At 51.5% G+C, this 20,738-nt stretch overlaps 1 protein-coding gene across 4 annotated transcripts in view; it reads left to right on the forward strand.

Annotated features, from left to right (window-relative positions):
• The window catches only part of TBC1D14 (TBC1 domain family member 14), a 122,124-nt gene that overhangs the window by 14,360 nt on the left and 87,026 nt on the right, over positions 1-20,738 (forward strand). The gene's annotated exons all lie outside the window — the stretch shown is intronic.

A 20,738-nucleotide genomic window follows, 5' to 3' on the forward strand; every position in this document is an offset into this window, starting at 1 on the left:
TGTCTCACACAGATAACTGGGACTTTTCCCGGAAGCCCGGAGTCCTCTGGGATTGTAAGGACTGGTCTGTTGGAGATTCTGCTCTTCACTGTCCCTGGCTCCTTTGCAGTCTGTTGTCACTTCTCTGCCTCTGACCTGCTGTGGCTGTCTCACAGGTGGCCAGCATTACCAAATCGGCAGCCTGAGCCTCTGCGGGGCCCTGTGCATTCATATGAACGTTTCTTGGGCCAAGCAGACGGCAGTGGTGAGGGTGACGCCTGTGAGTAACTCCCATTTCTAGTGCCAGCCCCCACTGGCGTAGTGCAGTGCTGTCATGCCGGGTGTCCTGGCTGTGTCCCCGTGCTCCTGGATGTCTGTGCTCTTGTGTGCGTGCCCTGGCCCTGGCCCTGCTGTGGAGGTGTGTGCTCCGCTGCACTGCAGCCCCGTGCATTCCCACCGTGCTGAACCCGGCCATGCACCCCGTCCCCGTGGGGCCTTGTCACCCGGGTGCTGGAGTTCCTGTGTCTCCCTGAAGCCCTGTGGGGCCTGCGCCTTCAGCTTCTGCCTCTCATTTGTGCTCTCAGGCTTTTGTTCAACAAGTGCCTATTTCCTAGTCCCTGTTCTAGGCTGGTCATGTGGGGTAATATGGTGAGAGAAACGATGCTGGGTAATGACTTAGGGTGGGCTTATGGCCTGGGGGTGGTGGGAGTGGACGCCTTCGTCACACAAGCATATGTGAACTCCTGAACTGTGGCGTGCTGGGAGGAAGGGCACGGGGGCTGTGGAGAATATGTGGAGAATCGAGATCTGTGGCCAGGTGCGGTGGGACACTCCTGTAATCTCAACACTTTGGGAGGCTGAGGTGAGTGGAACACCTGAGGTCAGGAGTTCAAGACCAGTCTGGCCAACATGGCAAAACCTGGTCTCTATTAAAAATACAAAAATTAGCCAGGCATGGTGGCGCACACCTGTAATCCCAGCTACTGGGGAGGTTGAGGCAGAGGTTGCGGTGAGCCGAGATCGCACCACTGCACTCCAGCCTGGGTGACAGAACAAGACTCCATCTCAAAAGAACAAACAAAAAAAAGAATTGTGATGTGCACCATAGCTGCTTTTTGGAGGGCTCTGGGGCCAGGGCTTGACAGGTGGGAACATTTCTGCAGTTGACCCTGACTGCCCGTGTGTGTGCGTCTCTAGCAGAACCCACGTCAGACACTGCAGTACTGGGTGTCCCTTTGAGATGGTATGGTGTGCCAGCTGGAGTCAGCTGGAGACTCTGACTGTGGCCAACACATTAACTTATCACTGCCTCAGTTGCTTCATCAACTAAAGAGGATCATCTCAGACAAGCCTAAGCCCAGTTCTGAGTGAGATGGTCTGTGGTGTGGCCTGTGGTTTTGTCGGGAAACCTTCTTCTCGAATGTGCTGACAGATAGGTATCTTGGTACCATGAGCACAGTTCCTGGTTTCAGAACACAGTAACTAAGCGATTGCCCTCAGTGGGAGGAACCCGGGAACTTTGGGGAGATCTTGTCACTATCCCTTCTGAGGCTGTAGCCGTATCACGGTGTTGCTGTGGTTAGATTTGTGTGGCGGAACTTCCCTGTGCTCAGACGAGTGTGTTCAACTGTCCCCGCTTATGAACAACACCTGGTACCTGTTCCACGCGGTCCTCACGATCCATCCAGAACATACAGAATCAGAAGCTCAGCGAGAAGGGCCTGAGGATGGGTTTTCAGAATCACCTGGGCTTCTTGGCAAATCTGGGAAACCTGGCTCGAAATGGGGTTGGCCGGGAAACAGCATGGTGGAAGGAGTGTGGCTTTGGAATTCAACTGACCTGCACCGTGTCCAGCTCTGTGGCCTTGGGCAAGTTCCTTCACCTCCCAGTCAGTTTTCTCACTCCTAAAACTGTGAGTGGAGGAGCGTGGCACGTGTGCCCATTATGCTGCGACGAACGCCACACGCTCACCTTTGTCCTCGCGTGTTCTGTCTCCTCTGCCTCACCTAAGAAGTGGGGATAATGAACCCTTCCTTCCGTGGCAGTGGGGATTACATGGGTTAGCATGTGAGAAATTTAACGCAGATCAGACACGTAGTAAACTTTTAAGTGTCAGTTGCTTGTGGCGATCATGGCCACGTTGCTGTGTCTGCCGCTGTTGTGATTCAGCTGACTGAGCTGTGTGTGTTGGATCCTCTTCCCCTTTGAAAGGAAGCATCGTTGGTTATGCAATTTCTAGATCATTTCTAAAGCTACTGTTTCTTGAAAATCATACTCAGCTTTGCGCTGCAGGAAACAAGTGTCTCTTCTTTTATTCCTTGGTTCCTGTCTCCTTATCCTTGTTGTGATGGCTGTGACATTGTTATTGTGAGCCTCTCTGAACTACCTTTGGGAAGATAATGGAATATAATGAAAAATAACTCAAAACAAGTGATGACATGGACAGAGTCTAGGGTTTTTTTTTTGTCCTAGAGTCTTAAAAATGTTAGAGAAGAGTTTCCATCTAGAGTTCCTTTGCGGGGAAAGGGTTTCTGTTCCAGAATCTTTAGAGCTCGCTAAACATTTTATAGGTGAGTAAATGGAGTTACAGCCAATGTTCATCCACTCAGCCCAGGGCCTGGCCCCCAGCAGGTACCCAGAGGACTGTGGTCATTGTGAGTCTTTGTGGAGGGCAGGGCTGGGGCTAGAGCTGGTCCTCTGGGGTTCCCAGCCCTGGCTTCTGAGCCATCCTGTTACCCCACTTTGTCCCCTCACTGTCTTGCTTTCTGGTTTCCTTGTCCTCAGTGAATCAGTCTCTGGGTTAGGGAAGGACATGTGGACAGTGTAGTCTAGGAGAACATGCTCAGAGGGAAGGGTAGAGACAGGCAGGGATGATGACCTTGGCTGCTTGATGAGGTGGCCCGGGTGAGATGGGAGGAGGGGAGTGACAGGAGGGCTGGCCAGGCCTGACCACAGCCTCCCAGAAGCTGCAGGCCCGGCTTGCTTTTGTCCTTCACCCACACTAATGAGCACCTGTGTCCCAGACTCCAGCCTGAGCTTTAGAGAGAGTCGCTGCCTTTATGGAGCTCACAATCTGATGAGGTAGACACACAAGGCATTTCACAGGCTATGGGGGCGGGCACAAGTGCTATTACTTTGGGTGGGGAGGGGGCGGCACTGCAGCCACGAGTGCTGGTTCAGGAGTTCATGCCGCCTGGCTTCATCGTGAGCCCTCCTGTTGAATCGCTGTGGGCCTTGTGCAAGTTACCTCTCTGAGCCTTAAGTAGGGGATAAAACTGCTGTATAAGGTTAGAGATCAAATAGGGCATTTAACTTCTTGGCACTCCGGAAGTAGTAGCTTTCTGTGGTTCTAACAGAAATATTCTCATTTCTAAAAAATAAGTTTTTTTAAAGCTTTCTCTAGTTCTCCCGTATTGTGCTGAATTGTGTCAACCTGTTGCTGAAGAAGTCAGAGCAGGGCCTCTCCCGCTGGCCGATGTTTTGGGGTAGATGCGTCTTTGTTGTGGGCGGCTGTCCTGTGCATTGGAGATGCCTTGCAGTTTCCCTGGCCTCCACCCACGAGATGCCAGCGGCACTCCCCCAGTTGTGACAGCTAAAAATGTCTCCAGACATTGCCAGATACCCCAGGGAGGGGCTGGCAGACTCACCCAGCCTTTGAGAATAAGTGCTGGGATTTGCTTCTTTGAAGGAAATTTACTAAAGTAATTTGAGGACGATTTTCATTTGTATAGAAGAGTGGGACCGTGTTAAGGGATCATATGAGTCCAGTGTAGATTAGGAGTATTTATCTAGAAACCCGGACAGCAAGTGTAAGAGAAAGTCAGTAACATGCTTGGGACGGGTTTATTTTCCACAGGAGATAGGGTTGGGCTCTGTGAAGCCAGGGATTTAATCTCCTAATCCACATTGGTCTGGAAGTTGAGAATTAGCTTTGACCAAGTACATCGTCTCTTGTGTAGCCCCTTTATGGAGCTCCCAGATGATCTGAGTGCCCATTGCTGAGGAGAGGCGTCTGAACTGCATTGAAGGATCAGGAGCTTGCCCAGTGAAGGTGTGGGGCAGAGGGAACAGCTTGTGGCAGGCTGGGAGGTGGGGGCACCTGGCTGTGTTTAAAGAACTGGAATGATGGATTTTTCCAGACCGCTTCCCGACCTGGCTGGGAGCTCCTTGGGGGCCAAGCCTGTGTCTGGTTCACCCTGGCACCAAGGGTAATTCACAGGCAGACAAGAATATTGGTGGTTGAGAGCGGGGGCTACTGTGGCCCAAGTTTGAACCACAGCTCTGCCATTTTTGTACTGTGTGATCTTGAGAAAGTCACTTAGCCTCTGCGATTGCCAGTGTGTACTTGAGTGACATGGGGTTAATGGCACCTCTTGTAAAGAGTTAATGTGAGGGGGCCGAGTGCGGTGACTTACGCCTGTAATCCCAGCACTTCGGGAGGCCGAGGCGGGTGGATCACCTGAAGTCAGGACTTTGAGACCACTCTGGCCAACATGGTGAAACCTCGTTTCTACTAAAAATACAAAAATTAGCCGAGTTTCTGTATCCTGCACCGAAAGCTGACTAATTCAAGTAAGTACCGTGAATTTTCATTTACATGTGAGGAAACTGAGGCAAGGGGTGGTTAAGTGGTTTGCCCAAGGATACAGGGAAACAGGAATAAGTTTATGCTTCTAAGGGTTGTTGGGATTAAATGGGAGGGAGTGTACATAGATGTGACACGCTGGGCACATTGCAGGCACATTAATGTCTAGTCTGTGTTTTTATGTTGCCTGACTGTAATTTATTCCTGATTTGGCTGTCTTAGAATTAGCTCTAGTGAACTGAGATGGAACATTGTAACTATGCCTTTTCTGTGCAAACAGTTTGTTAATATGGCTGGTGACTTTGCCGTGGCATTATGGATATACAGATGGCACCTGCTGTGTGCCTGTGTTGCTGCTGGTGTGTATCAGCTTGTGTGTTGCTGTGATCCTGGGAGGGTGTGCTGGGTGCTGGTCTCTTGATGTCACTGTTTGCTGGTGTGTGGTCTTGGGTAAGGCAGGTAATCAGTCTCTCTGGGGCTCAGTGTCCTTGTTTGCAAAACGAGCTGAGGGGTACGTACTTTACATTAGAGTTGCCACAATGAAAGGACCATTCTGATCAAGGTGTTGGGCTGCAAGTGCCAGGCAGTAGGGAAGCAAGAAGATTCGAAGATGGGCAGACTAGTGCTGGAGGCCACTGGGTCAGTCCCTCTACTGTGTGATGAGGATCTGGAGAGAGATGTGAACAAAGCAGCAAAACCCGTTGACAGCCCAGAAAGAAAGAACAGGGCTGAGATGTCGGCCGGCCTTCGAAAGTGCTGTCCACCCGCATGAGGGTGGAGATGGTGAGGGATCAGCTCGTGCAAAGTCATGGGAGCAGGAGAGAGCCCAGCCTTTCTGGGAAGGTGCCGTAGCATGAGGTGCTCAGGAGGGGCAGGGGTAGGAGAGGAGCCCAGAGAGATGGTGGACGCCCAGATGGGGCAGGACTTTGAGGACGACATTTAGTCTCAAGACTCAAAGCCTGTCACAGCCAGACGGGGTAAGATGAAAGTCTGCACAGGAGCTGATGGGCTGCCTTGATGAGAATGAGTTTAACTGTTAGCTTGATAGGGTCGAGATGAGCAGCTGCCTTTGGAGGAGGCAGTTGCCCTGTTCTGAGCTCAGCTTCTGGGCCAGCCTCTTCAGTCGCTTTCTAAAGCATTTCACAGCTCACTGGAGACAGGCTCAGAAAGGCTAACTGCACAGACTGCAGAGCTGCGATTTGAACATTCACTTGTTGACTCCAAAGTCCGTGCTGTTTCTATAAAAGACACCATCCCGTCTCTTGTAACATGTGTAACATGATCAGAAAGGGGGACACGTGGGGCTGGGAGAGCAAAAGGAGATGAACGGGAAATCAGAGGTTCTGTGGCGATTTTGCAGGGCAGTGATGGAACTGTGATCCTCTGCGAAAGACAGGAAGTGAGCAGAGCTGTAAGCCGGGTCAGGGAGGCTAGCTGGGTGGCATCTGTCAGGGCACTGAAGCTCCTCACTGGGAAGACGGTTGGAGAATTGCTTCTTGAGCCATCGCGGGCCAGCAGGATGAGAATGCCTCTTCCTCCTCCAGTTACTCCAGGCATTTGAAAGTGTGGGAGTGAGGCTGGAGTCAGCTGTTTGTCACGAGGCCTGCTGCTGGGTTGGTGGCCTTTGTGGGCTGGCCATCGACAGGGGAGGGAGATACAGCAGAATCACTGCAGGTGCTTCCTGGAGGCCTTGAGCCCGAGAGAAGCAGAAAGGATTTTAGCAAGCAAGGAACTCGTAGGATGGTTCCGATTATTCCTCACTAAAAATCTGTGAGGGGGCCAGGCGCGGTGGCTCACACCTGTAATCCCAGCGCTTTGGGAGGCTGAGGTGGGCAGATCACTTGAGGTCAGGAGTTGGGTAGACCAGCCAGCCTGGATAACATGACGAAACTCCATCTTTACTAAAAATACAAAAATTAGCTGGGCATCATGGTGGGAGGCTGAGGCAGGAGAATGGCGTGAATCTGAGAGGTGCAGGTTGCAGTGAGCTGAGATAGTGCTACTGCACGCCAGCTTGGGTGACAGAGCGAGATTCCATCTCAAAAAAACAAAAAATAAACAAAAACTGTGAGGGGTCTCAGTGATTTCGGAAACTGGCCTTTAAGTGTTTGCACAGGCACACACTTACTTGGGTCTTCTTTTTTATTTATTTATTTTTAAAATGTTTTTGAGATGGAATCTTGCTCTGTCGCCTAGGCTAGAATGCAGTGGTGTGATCTCGGCTCACTGCAACCTCTGCCTCCCGGGTTCAAGCGATTCTCCTGCCTCAGCCTCCTGAGTAGCTGGGATTACAGCTGCGCACTACCACACCCGGCTAAGTTTTGTATTTTGAGTAGGCACAGGGTTTCACTATGTTAGCCAGGCTGGTCTCGAACTTCTGACCTCGTGATCTGCCCGCCTCAGCCTCCCAAAGTGCTGGGATTACAGGCGTGAGCCACGGCGCCCGGCCTTACTCTGGGTCTTCTGACACTGTTTGGATTCCCCCATCCCAAGGGTTTAAGTTCCCTGGTTGTGCGTTCTTGTACCAGGTGGACGTTCAGCAGCTCGACTACCTCTCGATTGCAGAACGTCTGCACTTCTTTTCCAGCCACTGGTTTACATAGCTGGTTTCTTACCAAGCATTGATTCAGCACCTGGGAGGTCACTGGTAACCTTGACCCGAGACGTTTCTTTAAATCTGGGTGAGCTTCAGTTTGAGGTTGCGGTTCGTGTCTGGAGACGTGCAGCTGATGGTGCCACTGCACACATGGCTGAAAGGAGCCATAGGACGCCATCTGTGTGTTTGTGTGCTGGACACACACAGGAGGTTGTCTGGTTACTGCTGCAGATGCTGTTTGCAGACCTGCCAGTGGTCCAGCCACCTTCAGAAAGAACAGCTGGGCCTGTAAGGGTGTGCCACTTCGCTGTGCTTTGCTGGGCTTTGTTTTCTCTTGGCAGCAAATCACAACCATAACGATCATTTTTTTGCGTGGCTGCTATGTACCAAGCACTGTGCTAGATTCTTAAATATGTTTGTCATTATATATTCTGTAAAAAAAATATCGCCTAAGCACCTGCCATATGCCAAGGCACTGTTCTAGGTGCTTGGGGTTCATTTGTGAACAAAACGAAGCCCCTGTCCTTGCAGAGCTTATGTGTAGCAGAGGGCACTGATGGTAAACACAGTGAGTGGATGGAGGGTATGTGCTGGCAGACTTAAGAGCAACGGAGAAAGCCAGCAAGCAGAGGTGGTACAAGGTCCTGGGAGGAACGGAGAAGGCAGGTTACACAATGAATAGGCTGGTCAGGATAGGCCTGAAGGAGAAGGAGAGATTGAAGCAAAGCCTTGGCCAGGTGGGCGGCTCACACCTGTCTGTAATCCCAGCACTTTGGGAGACCAAGGTGGGCAGATCACCTGACGTTGGGAGTTCAAGACCAGCCTGGCCAACAGGGTGTGAAACCCTGTTTCTACTAAAAATACAAAAATTAGCTGGGCGTGGTGGCGTGCGCCTGTAAACCCAACTACCAGGAAGGCTGAGGTAGCAGAATTGCTTGAATCATTCGGGCTTGAACCATGGCGGAGGTTGCAGCGAGCTGAGGTCGTGCCACTGCACTCTGGCCTGGGCGACAGAGCAAGACTCTGTCTGGAAAGAAAGAAAGAAAAAAACGTGAAGATGTCAGTCACGAAGTTAACCAAGCGCGTGCCTGGGAGGAGAGTGATCCAGCAAGGGAGAAGGATGCAGGCAGGCCTGATGCATTTGAGCACAGAGGCCCTGGCGGGGACTGAGAGAAGGAAGGGCTAGGGTCAGTGGGACCAGATTCCGTATGGGCACACAGGCCATTGTATGGTGGTGGGTTTGACTTAGAGTCAATGGGGAGCCACTGAAGAATTTTTGTCTTTTTGAGATGGGGTCTTGCTGCATTGGCCAGCCAGGAGTGCAGTGGCCATTCACAGGTGCAGCCATAGTGCAATGTGGCCTTGAACTCCTGGGCTCAAACGGTCATCCTGCCTCAGCTTCAGAATAGCTGGGCCTACCATGCCACTGGGCCTGACTCCTCTGCAGAATTTTGAGCGGAGGAGTTGTCCTGGTTTTTTGCTGCTGCCTAACAGCAAATCGCCTAGGCTGGATTTCACTGGTGCCATCATAGCTCACTGCAGCCTCGAATTCCTGGGCTCAAGCCATCCTTGCACCACACATTTGGTGGCTGGAAACAACACGGCTGTCTGTCATGGTGTGGCTGGGTTCCACTCGGGCGCTTATCAGGATGAAACAGCATGTTGGCGGCTGCATCCGTGTCCCAGGCTTGGCTAAGGAATTGTCTGCTTCCAGGCTTACTCAGGCTGTTGCCAGAGCTCATTGTGGCTATAAACTGAGCTCCTCATTTCCCTGATTGCTGTCAGCTGAGGGTCACTTGTAGCTCCTAGAAGTCACCCAAATTCTTTGCTGTGTGGCCCCTCCATATTGAAAACTAGCACGAAGGATTCTCTTTTGTCTCACACTCCACATCTCTTCCCAGAGAGAACACTGATTGCTTTTAAGGGCTCCCTGAAATTGTGTAAGGCTCATTGAGAATCCCCTCCCCTCCCCACCCCTCCCCACCCCTTCCTTCCCCTCCCCACCCCTTCCTTCCCCTCCCCTTTTCTTTTTCTAGAGACAGAGTCTCACTTTGTTCCCCCAGGCTGGATTTCACTGGTGCCATCATAGCTCACTGCAGCCTCAAACTCCCAGGCTCAAGCCATCCTTGCACCTCAGCCTCCAGAACAACTAGGATCACAGACATGCGCCATCACACACAGCTAATGTTTAAAATTTTTTGTAGAAACGTGGTCTCACTTTGTTGCCCAGGCTGGTCTCGAACTCCTAGCCTCAAGGGATCCTCCTGCCTTGGCTTCCCCAAGTGTTGGGATTGAGCCACCATGACCTGCTGTGTTTGGCCTACCTCTCTTTCTTAAAGTCATCTGTGCCGTTTGATGTAACCTGATCACAGATTGACCGTCCCATCATATTCATAGTTTACGCCCATGTTCAAAGGGAGGGATTTTACAGGGTATGAACATCAGGGAAAGGGAATCTCAGAAGTCTGCCTGCCATAGGAGTAGCGATTTCATTGAGTCCTAAACAGAATGCCCTGAGGTGCTGTACCGAGAGAGGCTTCTGGGAAGGGGAAGGGCAGAGCAGGGAGTCCGAGGAGGCTGTTGCAGGAGTCCGGACAAGAAGTGATGATGGCTTCGCCTGGGTGGCAGCTGTGGGGAGGGTGCGATTTGAAGAATGGATGTGGGTGTGGAGAAAAGAAAGGAGTCAAAGATGACTCTAAGACTTTTGGCCTCAGCCAGTGGAAAATAGAACTGCCAAGATGGAGAGAAGATGAGAGGTGGAGTTTGAGACATCTTAGACATTTACAGAAAGGAGGTGGAGTAGGTGACTAGAGAGGATCCTGGCAGGAGTGGGGCTGGATGGGAGGTATACATTGACTTGTTGGCATTGGAGGTGGTTTGAAACCAGGTGAGGTCTCCTTGGAAACCAGCGGACAGAGAAGAGGACCAAGGAGTGACCCTGAGGCCTGCGAGCACCACGAGATCTGGGAGGAGAAGAAGCAGCAGCAAGTGCGAGAAGGCAGGGCTGGTGAGCTGGGAGGGCACGAGTGTGGGGTCTGGAAGCTGGGTCTGGGCCCAGTGAGCATGGGCGTCAACGAGGGGAGGGGCAACTGGGCAGAGGTTGCTGAGAGGGCAGGGCAGATGAGGACTCAGAATTGACTGTTTAAGCACTTAGGGAGGCCGAGGCAAGTCAGGAGTTCGAGACCAGCCTGGCCAACGTGGCAAAACCACGTCTCTACTAAAAATACAAAAATTATTTGGGTGTGGTGGCGGGCGCCTGTAATACCAGCTACTTGGGAGGCTGAGGCTTGAGAATCACAATCACTTGAACCTGGGAGGTGGAGCTTGCAGTGAGCCGAGATTGCGCCATTGCACTCCAGCGTGGACGACAGAGCGAGACTCTGTCTCAAAAAAAAGAAAAAAAAAAAAAAAGGAAAAATGAAAAGAATTGACTGTTTAGTAATGAGGAGGCCATCAGTGACCTTTGACCAGAGCGGTTTTAGTGAAGTGGTGCAAGCAAAAGCGAAACTGGAGTAAATATTTAAGAGAATGGGGCCAGCATGGTGGCCTCACACCTATAATCCCAGCACTTTGGGAGGCCAGGGTGGGTGGATCACTTTAAACTGGGAGTTTGAGATTAGCCTGGGCAAAATGGTGAGACCCCATCTCTACAAAAAATAGAAAACATCATCCAGGTGTGGTGATGTGCACCTGTAATCCCAGCTACTTGGGAGGCTGAGGTGGGAGGATCACTTGACCCAGGAGGTCGAGGCTGCAGTGAGCTGCACATGGTATCACCAGGAGTCTGCTGCATTGGTCCACTGCAGTGATGGTGCCACTGCATTCCAGCCTGGGTGGCAGAGTGAGACCCAAAGAGACTGGGAGAAGAGAAGCTGGAAGCAGTGAGCAGATGATTCTTTTGGTAGGTTTGCCCCAGAGGGGAGCAGAGAAGATAGGGCGATAGCTGGAGGCAGAGTGGTGTGATTTATTTTTCCTTTTTTAAGATTGGAGAAATACAGGGGTTTTTTGTTTGTTTGTTTGTTTTACTTTGAAAACAACCTAGTAGAAGAATAAGAGGTGAACATACCTGGGAGAGGAGAGAATCACTGGAGCATTGTCCCTGAGTTGCATCTGAAGGAGCGGGATCTAGAGTTCAACAGAGAAGTGGCTTCAGCTGGGGAGAGTCCAGCATAGCAGGCGCCTGGGAGAGGATGGGGCACAGGTAGATGGGGAGGAGGGGTCTGGGGGAGGGAGCTTGCTCGCAGGTGCTCTCTCTCGTGTGCTGTCTCCCTCTCCTTCCCTCTCTCTCCCCCTCTCTCCCTTTTCCTCTCCCTCTCTCCCTCTTCCATGCTTGTAGTCTACTTTTGTTTGTAGTGTTGCTTCATTGTTTGTGTGCGAATGTATTTTTTTTTTTTTTGAGATGGAGTCTCATTCTATTGCCCAGGCTGGAGTGCAGTGGTGTGATCTCGGCTCACTGCAATTTCTACCTCCTGGGTTCAAGCGATTCTCCTGCCTCAGCCTCCTGAGTAGCTGGGATTATAGGCACGTGCCGCCACACCCAGCTAATTTTTGTAGTTTTTGTAAAGATGAGGTTTCACCGTGTTGGGCAAGGCTGGTCTTGAATTCATGACCTCAAGTGATCCGCCCGCCTCGGCCTCCCGAAGTGCTGGGATTACAGGCATGAGCCACCGTGCCTGGCCTGAATATAGATTTTTAATTTCAACATATTTACTTTTTAAAAAAATAGACTTTATTTTTTAGAGCAGTTGTAGGTTTACAGCAAAATTAAGCAGAGAGGATAGAATTCCATGTATCTCCTTTTTACCCTCATGTGCACAGCCTCCCCTCTCATCAGCAGCTCACACTGGGGAAGTCCATTTTTTCCATCAATGAGCCCACACTGACTGATACATCATTATCACCAGGAGTCCAGAGTCTACATCAGGGGCCACCCTGGGTGCTGTGCACTCTGTGGGTTTGGATAGATGTATAATGACGTGTATCTACCATGCCCGTATTACACTGAGGAGTTTCACTGCCCCCAAATCCTCTGTGATCCACCTATCCGTCTCTCTTTTTCTCCTAACTCCTGGAAACTGCTGATCTTTTTACTGTCTCCATAGTTTTGCCTTTTCCAGAATGCCATACAGGTGGAAATCATTTTCAGATTGACTTCTTTCCTTAGTAGTGTGAATCTGAGTCTCTTCATGTCTCGATAGCTCATCTCTTTGTAGCACTCAGTGGTACTGCACTGTGTGTATGCACCATGGTTGATCCATTCACTGCTGAAGGACATCTTGGTTGCTTCCAAGTGTTGGCAATTGTGAATGAAACTGCCATAATCATCTGTGTGCAGATTTTTGTGTGGACATAAGTTTTCAGCTCCTTTGGGTAAATATCAAGATGCGCCGTGGCTAGATTATACGGTAAGAGTATGTTTAGTTTTGTGAGAAACCAGCAAACTGTCTTCCAAAGGGTTGGTACCATGCGACTCCCCCCAACAATGAATGAGAGTTTCTGTTGCTCCACATCCTTCCTCCCCCAGCATTTGCTGTTGTTAGTAGAAGTTCCTGTTCGATTGCTCTGGGTTTGTGTTGTGTTTCGTTTTGTTTTTGGTGAAGTAGGAAGCAAGGTCCCGAGGATGGGTGTCTTAGCCCGTTTGAGCTTTTTTTTTTTTTTACTTATTTATTTATTTTTTGAGCCAGAGTTTTGCTCTTGTTGCCCAGGCAAGAGTGCAATGGCGCAATCTCGGCTCGCCGCAACCTCTGCCTTCTGGGTTCAGGCGATTCTCCTGCCTCAGCCTCCCTAGTAGCTGGGATTACAGGCATGTGCCACCACGCCTGGCTAATTTTGTGTTTTTAGTAGAGATGGGGTTTCTCTATATTGGTCGGGCTGGTCTCAAACTCCTGACCTCAGGTGATCTGCCTGCCTGAGCCTCCCAGAGTATTGGGATTACAGGTGTGAGCCACCACACCGGGCCTTCTTAAAATTTTTAAACATAATATTGTAGACGAGGTGGCTTATAAACAACAGAAATTTGTTTCCCACAGTTCTGGAGACTGGGAGGCATAAGATCAAGGTGCCAGCAGGTTCAGTGTCTGGTGAGCTGTTGAACATGTCTTTTATAAGGGCACTAATCCCACTGGGGAGGGCTCCACCCTCATGATCTAGTGACCTCCCAAAGGCTTCACTTCCTAATACTGTCAAACTGAGGGTTAGGATTTCAACATGTGAATTGAGTGGGGGCACAAACCCTGGGGCTATAGCAGTGGGGATGGTGTGCTGGGTTGGAAGCAGTATGAAAGCCATCAAGGTGTGTGGGAGAATGGATGGAGAGGGAAGGAAGCGTTGCCGGGGGGACAGCAAGGGCACTGCCAGGAGATCAAGGATCAGTCAGTGTGCAGCGTGTCTTTCTCCAGCCATGTTTTTTGCACAGGTACACGTGCAGGGCAGGCTTGTCTTTGAGCTAAGTGTGTACAGGGAAGAGAGAGAGAGGCAGGGCTCAGGGACGTGTGAGGGTGATTACAGTGGGGCGTGGATTCTCCAGGCGGTGGAAGGAGGGTGGATTAGAGGAGCGGGATGGAGACCCTGAAGTCTGGAGAGTAGTGGGGTCTTCATCATGTGGGCGGGGAGGCTCCAGTCACACAGCTGGCTGGGAGTGCAGCCTGCAGGGTCAGTGTACACCCCGTTTGACGTAGGCTCCCCCTGGGGCCATCGCATTGCTGTTTGAGCTGCATCTGGTGAGCCTGGCCCAGGAGTGTTGGAGAAAGGAAGTGGAGGTCTTCATTCGACTCCTCCCGTGTGCTGGGTCAGGAGAGGGAGGCAGCAGTGCCGTCCCGGGCGTTGTGGTGGTGGGCGCTGCTTTGCTGGACTGGCCTTGCCGAGACAGAGCTTCTTCCCATGGTATAAGAGCCTCCCCATTTGTGAACAGCACCCCGTCCTCAGGGTAAGCTTGTCTGGGGGAGGACTGTGGGGATCAGCCCTGAATGTTGGCTGCGCAGATCCCTCTTCTGGGGGCTGCCTGGTGGCCCCATTGCTAGGAGCTGCATGAGACAGTGGTGCCATGCTTGGCCACCCTACCCTTGGGTGGACGTAACCTCACATGCTCCTGTGGAGAGGGCCAGGCCAGGATAGCAAGGGGGGAAGTCAATGCCAAGAGGAAACGTCTGGGAGGAACACGGACCGTGGTCATGTGAGCGTGAGGTGCCACTTCCTCTTCTTCAGTCCTTGGCCCTCTCCAGGGGACCCCAGCCTCACTCGCAGCTGGCTGCCCACAGCAGGTGTCCCCTTGGCCTTCCCACCAAGCACCAGCCCGGCAGCTCCCCCTCCCCTGGACCAGGTCTGCAGAGAGGTGGGGCTCGCTCACTCAGGGACACCTTCTCCCTGCTTCTCTGAGGATCCGCATCCCTAGATCATTTCTGCAGATGCTTAGCCACTGCCGGAAAGCCCTCTCCAGCCTCCGTGCAAGGACCAGCCTCGCGTCGAGGACCAGCCTCGCCTCGCAGGCCTTCTGTGTGCCCCGTGGATCCCATATTCCCCGGGGGCCTCAGGAGAGATGCCGGGGCGAGCCTGCATGTCACCACAGCTGTGCAGGGGCTGTGGCCCGGGCTGGCCTCCTGGGGGCCCCATGTTCCATTGTTTCAGGTCTCTGGGTTCCTCCCCTGCAGCCGCACTCTGAAGAGTGTCCATCCTGGCTGCGGGAGTGGAGACCTGATTGTGCAGTAGTGCAGCAGCTGCACCATCGCCTGGGCTCTGTGGGCTGGCCTGAGTGCTGCATGGGAAAGCGCCGTGGACACCACAGGGAAGAGATGCTAGTGAAACCCTCGCCGGCTCAGCCGGTGGCCTCTTCCTCATCAGCAGTGGACGGCGTCCTGGCTCTGCCACCCACTCCCTCTGCATCTGGGGCGAGTCGCTTTGCAGACACAGCTTTCCCACGTGTGAAATGCAGAGTTGCGTCAGGCGGTCTCGGCATCTTCCAGCAGGAAGAACCTTCTGGAATCAGCAGTAGCCCCTGCTGCCCTCCTGCAGGCCTGGAGACCCCTCCTGGAATGGCTTTCCTGCCTGCCTCTTCCTGCTGCGTAAATGAGAAGAACCCACAGGAGCCCCCCAGGAAGAGTGGCCCCCTGTGCTGCGTGTCAGCTCCCAGCTCTGGCCGGGGCGCCTCTCATGCGCAGTGCCACGCGACCCGGTCCCCCCAGCAGCCTGCACACCCCTCGAGGGACTGCCTCTTGCTCATTTTATGCTGGTGCCTGGTTAGAACTCAGTAAGTGCTTGCCACATGGTTGAATTCAGACGTCATCCCTTTCCTTAGAGATTATCTCCCCAAGGACCCAGTCCTGGGGATGTGGTGGTCAGCATACCCGCTTCAGTCCTGGGGATGTAACGGTCAACACACCCACTTCTCCCAAATCAAAGCACCCAGTGGCACGGTAGTCAGCTGAGACCACCACACTGCAGAGACGGGTAAGGGATGCTGTGTGCCAGGCTGTGAGGCCTGTGGTGGAGTTCCTGAGGAGAGGGGTGGGTTGGGGTGTGGGGGGTGGAGGTGGTGTGGGAAAGCTGGGAGAGGCTCCACTTTCCACAGGGCAGTCAGGGAGGACCTTGCTGGGAAAGCAGCGTTTGATCAAAGATTTGAGTGGTGTGTGGGTGAAGCGTGTTCTTCCAAAGGACACAGTGGAGACGAAGGCCCTGAGGCCAGCAGGGACTGGCCTTGCTTTTCAGGCCTCACGGCCTACACGAAGCTTCTTGAGAAATGGGCACCAGCGGCCCGTGCCCCTGGCTTCCACAGCACCTCATGCATGCTCAGCAAAGTCATCCCTTGTGGCTGCCTGGAGTCGTATATTGGGGCACAGTTGGTGCTTTAGTTACTAGAATATCACACTGCCGTCCAACGTGTTAGCCACTAGCCCCATGTAGCTATTTCAGTTGAGTTAAAATTACCTGAAATGGAAAATTCAGTTTCTTAGTCACTCTGGCCAGTCAGGCACTCAGTAGCCACGTGTGGCTTGTGGCCTCCCTGTTGGGCGGCTCAGATTAGTACATTTCCACCATGCAGGAAGTTCTGTTGTTCAGCCCTGGTCTGTGGGTCAATCTGTGACTTGGACCTTTGTTGTTCTCCTTGATGTGTAACAGCAGCACACAGTGGGTGTGAAACGAGCACATCCGCAAATCCATAATGGAGTGTATGTAGCCCAGAGAGGTCTGCAGAGAGAACCACCCTCAGGGCTCCGGGGGAGGGGAAGGAAACCGAGGCCAGGTGGTAGGTGGGGTGCTGGTCAGACAGGTATAGCGGGGAGGGCCCTGCCTGGAGTCAGCCTTGTTGGGGTTGAGGTTCTCGCCTGAGGGCGTGTTTGACCCTTCCCGTGAACTCTCGTGCACATTTAAATATGGGAGATGACAGGGTGGTGGGGGAGGAGCCTACACCCCTCAGAGGCGTATTCTGAAGGTGCCTGTTGTGCCCTCCAGTGAGGGGACAAAGAACCTGGTGGAGATTCAGAGAGTGCAGTCATAGAGCCAAAGATCTGAAGGTCTGCTCTGCCCTGCTGGCTGTGCGGCTGGACATGGTGCTCTATGTTCCTGTGCCTTACCTGTCGCCTTACCTGCCTCCGAGCTGGCGGCCAGGAGGCCGTGCTTGGGAAGTGCCTGTTACAGCAGTCAGTGCAGCACTTAGTAACAAGTGTTAGGGATCGCCACATCCCGGCTTATCGCATGAATGAACGAATGAATGAATGAATGAATGGTAGTGCGGACTAGCCTAAGGGAGGCACTGCAGGAAAGAGAAAATGGAGAAAAAAGATTGAGTCAGTTCTGGAGGGTAAACATGAGCGATTTATCTTGACTATTAATGACCTGATGAAAGCAGGTTGGCTATTCCGTGACCCACCAGTGCTGGAGATGTTTGTTCTGAATCCCACCTGGGTTTGGTGGTCTGTTTCCTTCTGTTGGTGGACTGGGAAACTTGCCTATATCTGAGGAAAGCAGCTTTTCTTTCTTTCTTTCTTTCTTTTTTTTTTTTTTTTGATGCAGTCTCGCTCTGTCGCCCAGGTTGCAGTGCAGTGGCGCAATCTTGACTCACTGCAAGCTCCACCTCTCGGGTTCACGCCATTCTCCTGCCTCAGCCTCCTGGGTAGCTGGGACTACAGGCGCCTGCCACCACGCTCAGCTAATTTTTGCATTTTTAGTAAATACAGGGTTTCACCATGTTAGCCAGGCTGGTCTCAAACTCTGGACCTCAGGTGATCCGCTCTCTTGGCCTCCCAAAGTGCTGGGATTCCTGGCATGAGCCCCTGTGCCCGGCTGAAAACCGCTTTTTAAGTTCTTACCGTTTTATGTTGCTACTGACATCGTCTCCCCGTGGGGAAGGCAGACACTTGCTGTGGAGCTGTGGAGTGTCAGTAACATTCAGGAATGGCATGAACTGAACCAAAAAAGACCTTCCTCAACTTGCGCATCTGTTCCTGTGACTTGTCCCATAGCCAAGGCGGTGTTTCCGCCCCAGTTTCTGGAAGGCGTTGATATCCTTAGAAACTGCACAGAGGGCAAGGTGGTTTTGTGGGCTGGGGGAAAAGGAGAATGAATTTGCTGCAGATACGTCAGACCTCCTGTGTTCATGGAACTCTCTCAGGCTCGCTGGCAGCCTCAGGAAACAGTACGGCCGTCTTCCTGGAGGCTCCACGTGTGTGTTTAGGTCTCTTGCCAGCCCACCTTGCTTCTGCCCTAGGTGAAGTTAGGTTCAGCCTGGGAGGTGGCGATTCAGTATGAAATGCAGGAGAACTGGTGTGGGACCACAGGAATACACAGGCTTTGAGAAACCCATGGGCAGGCCCATTCCTGCAAAGCAGTTCTTCAGCCATCAGCCACTTTCTACTCATAAATTAACTTCCCGTTGCCCAGATGGGTATAGAATCTGTTCTGCTTTTCAGATGTTAGTGGATAGTATCATAGAATAATGCAGTAATTAAACACTTTCCTCCTATTTCCTATCTTAGATAGGAGATTATTTAAAATATTTACACATCTTTTTTATTGTATTCAGTACAAGTGACACTGAATTATTTCATGCCTTCTGTATTTTTCATGCGCACACATCTTACTCGATTGCCACATCAAATCAGTTCCTGTTTATGTTGAGTGAGCTGGGTTTGTAAGTGCGAGCTGTTTCGGCTCTAGTTTTGCTGATTCTTTGTTGTGAATAGCTGTGGTTTATCTCAAGATTCCTGTAAGATTCTATATATGGAAGAATGGTGAGTCATCCAGAGTTGCAGAATAGCCCCTTTGGGCCTCACAGCAGTCCAGTTTTCCTGTTCATTCCCCCTTGCCTCTAGCAAGAGGCTTTTACAACCCAGGCTCTGTGTACCAAGTGTTACAGGTACATGTTTATAGGCGTTTGAAAGTTAGAGGTTAGCTTTAAGTTCTAACATCCTTTTAGGTTTCAGATCTGGGTGTTAAACACATTTTCTATGGGGGGAGGAGTGAGAGGGGAAGGCGGATCAAAAGGAGTGGGCTCTCCTGTCCCCACCCCCACATCCATGCATGAGGAAGAAGGAAAGTGAGGGGCCAGTGGGTGGGATGAGGAACCTTGTCTTCTGGGTCACCCTTGCCCTAATACCTGGCTGTTCATTCACTGTAAGTTTTTGCCTGGAATGGGCCGATTTTATCCCTTTTAGAGGTTCGTTTGAGAGCAGTTATTTTTAAAGCAGAAGAAATTGAGTGGCAGGCAAAATTCCTGGGACAAACACATTAATATCTAGTTAGGTGGATAAATGTTCGCTGCTGTAACAAACTTGAAATACATATAAAGCTTCAAACACAACGGACGTTGATTTCCAGGCCATGCTCCCCCAGGTTCCTTCTGTCCTGTGGCCCCATCATTTTCAGCACAAGCTTGCTGGGTTCTTGGTATCAAAGCAGGGGAGAGCGTGTGTAGGGACCAGTGTGGGAGTTCTGAGGGCCAGCCGTGCCTGAAGCAGCACACACCACTCCACTCAGAGTTAATTGGCTGGAATGCCCCTACCTGTGAGGGAAGCCAGGAAAGAGGACTGCGCCCAGGACAACGAGGAAATGGGTTTGGCGAATAACTGGGAGCTTCAGCTATGATGTCTTTTCCTTCCTCCCTCTGCCCCTCTCCCTTCTTCATGAGAATTAAATGCCTGAAGCCGATTAGTTGAATGCCCCTGTCATTCTCTTGCCCAAGTGGTGGTTCCCACCACCTGGAGGATGAATTCCAGACCACTTGGTGTGGCCTATGGGGCATGCAGGATCTGGCCGCTGCCTACATCTCTGGCCAGCAGTGGTGCCAGTGCTTGGAGTCAGTGACACCCTGCCTCTGCACCTTGCATGTTCCACTGCCTCTCCCGGGCAAATTCCTTTTTTTTTTTTTTTTTTTTTTTTTTTGAGACGGAGTCTCGCTCTGTCTCCCAGGCTGGAGTGCAATGGCTGGATCTCAGCTCACTGCAAGCTCCACTTCCCGTGTTCACGCCATTTTCCTGCCTCCGCCTCCCAAGTAGCTGGGATTACAGGTGCCCGCCACCTCGCCTGGCTAATTTTTTTGTATTTTTAGTAGAGACGGGGTTTCACCATGTTAGCCAGGATGGTCTCTATCTCCTGACCTCGTGATCCGCCCGTCTCGGCCTCCCAAAGTGCTGGGATTGCAGGCTTGAGCCACCGCGCCCGGCCCTCCCGGGCAAATTCTTGTTTGTCCTTTAGGATTCAGCTTAAGTGAAATTCTTGTTTGTCCTTTAGGATTCAGTTGAAGTGGCGCCTCCTCTAGGAAGCCTTCTTTGATCACCTCAACCCCTCCCAGACCTGTCATGTGGATCCCGCAGTCCCTGGACTTCTTTGAAACCGCACTAGCCCGCTCCCCGCCCCCTCCTGGAACCTTGAGCTTCCGGAGAGCCGGGGCCACGCCGTCCTCCTGTGGTTTTCCAAGCTGGTGCAGGTGGTCAGCAGATAACCTTGAGTGAATATTAATCTAAAAAAAGTAATAAAGAGATCTGGCACCCTTAACCTTTAAATCTAAATATGTTTCTTTTAAATTCTATGATTGTTCTGGGTCTTGAGAGCAGACTTCCCCAACAATTCAGTCTCCCATATGGGGTCGCAGCCGCTTGAGTTTCAGATCGCGAGCGCAGCACCCATCTGCAGTGTCTGTGAAGCTGGCGCGTTCGGCTGGGGGTTTGGTGGTTTTTTTTCTTTTTTTTTTTTGGTGATAGATCTTTTTAGCTCAGATATGTTTCTTAAAGCTTCTCTTTGTTTAAAAATACGCAGGAAAACTTTGGCGTCGTTCTATTTTTTGTCCTTTTTAACACCTACCCCTGATTTTTCCTTCTTTTTTTATTTCCTTGCAGACTTTGAATTTTAAACAGATAAAAATGGGTGCTGTTTCTGTCGTTTGGTGTCCTGCTTTTTTACTTAGAGGAAACATTTCTCAGCATAATTAAAACATGTTCGTACACTTATTAATGTCTTTGTAGGATTTCATCCTGTGAATCATTTACTTGCCCAGCAATAAGGAAATGACTTTTTGCGTCTTGTGTTTTGATGATGGAATTCCCTGTGTGCTTCAGAGTGCGGTGCCCGCCTTTCAGATGATTTCCTTA

The sequence above is a fragment of the Papio anubis genome, chromosome 3, assembly GCF_008728515.1.
Source record: "Papio anubis isolate 15944 chromosome 3, Panubis1.0, whole genome shotgun sequence".
Lineage (NCBI taxonomy): Eukaryota > Metazoa > Chordata > Mammalia > Primates > Cercopithecidae > Papio > Papio anubis.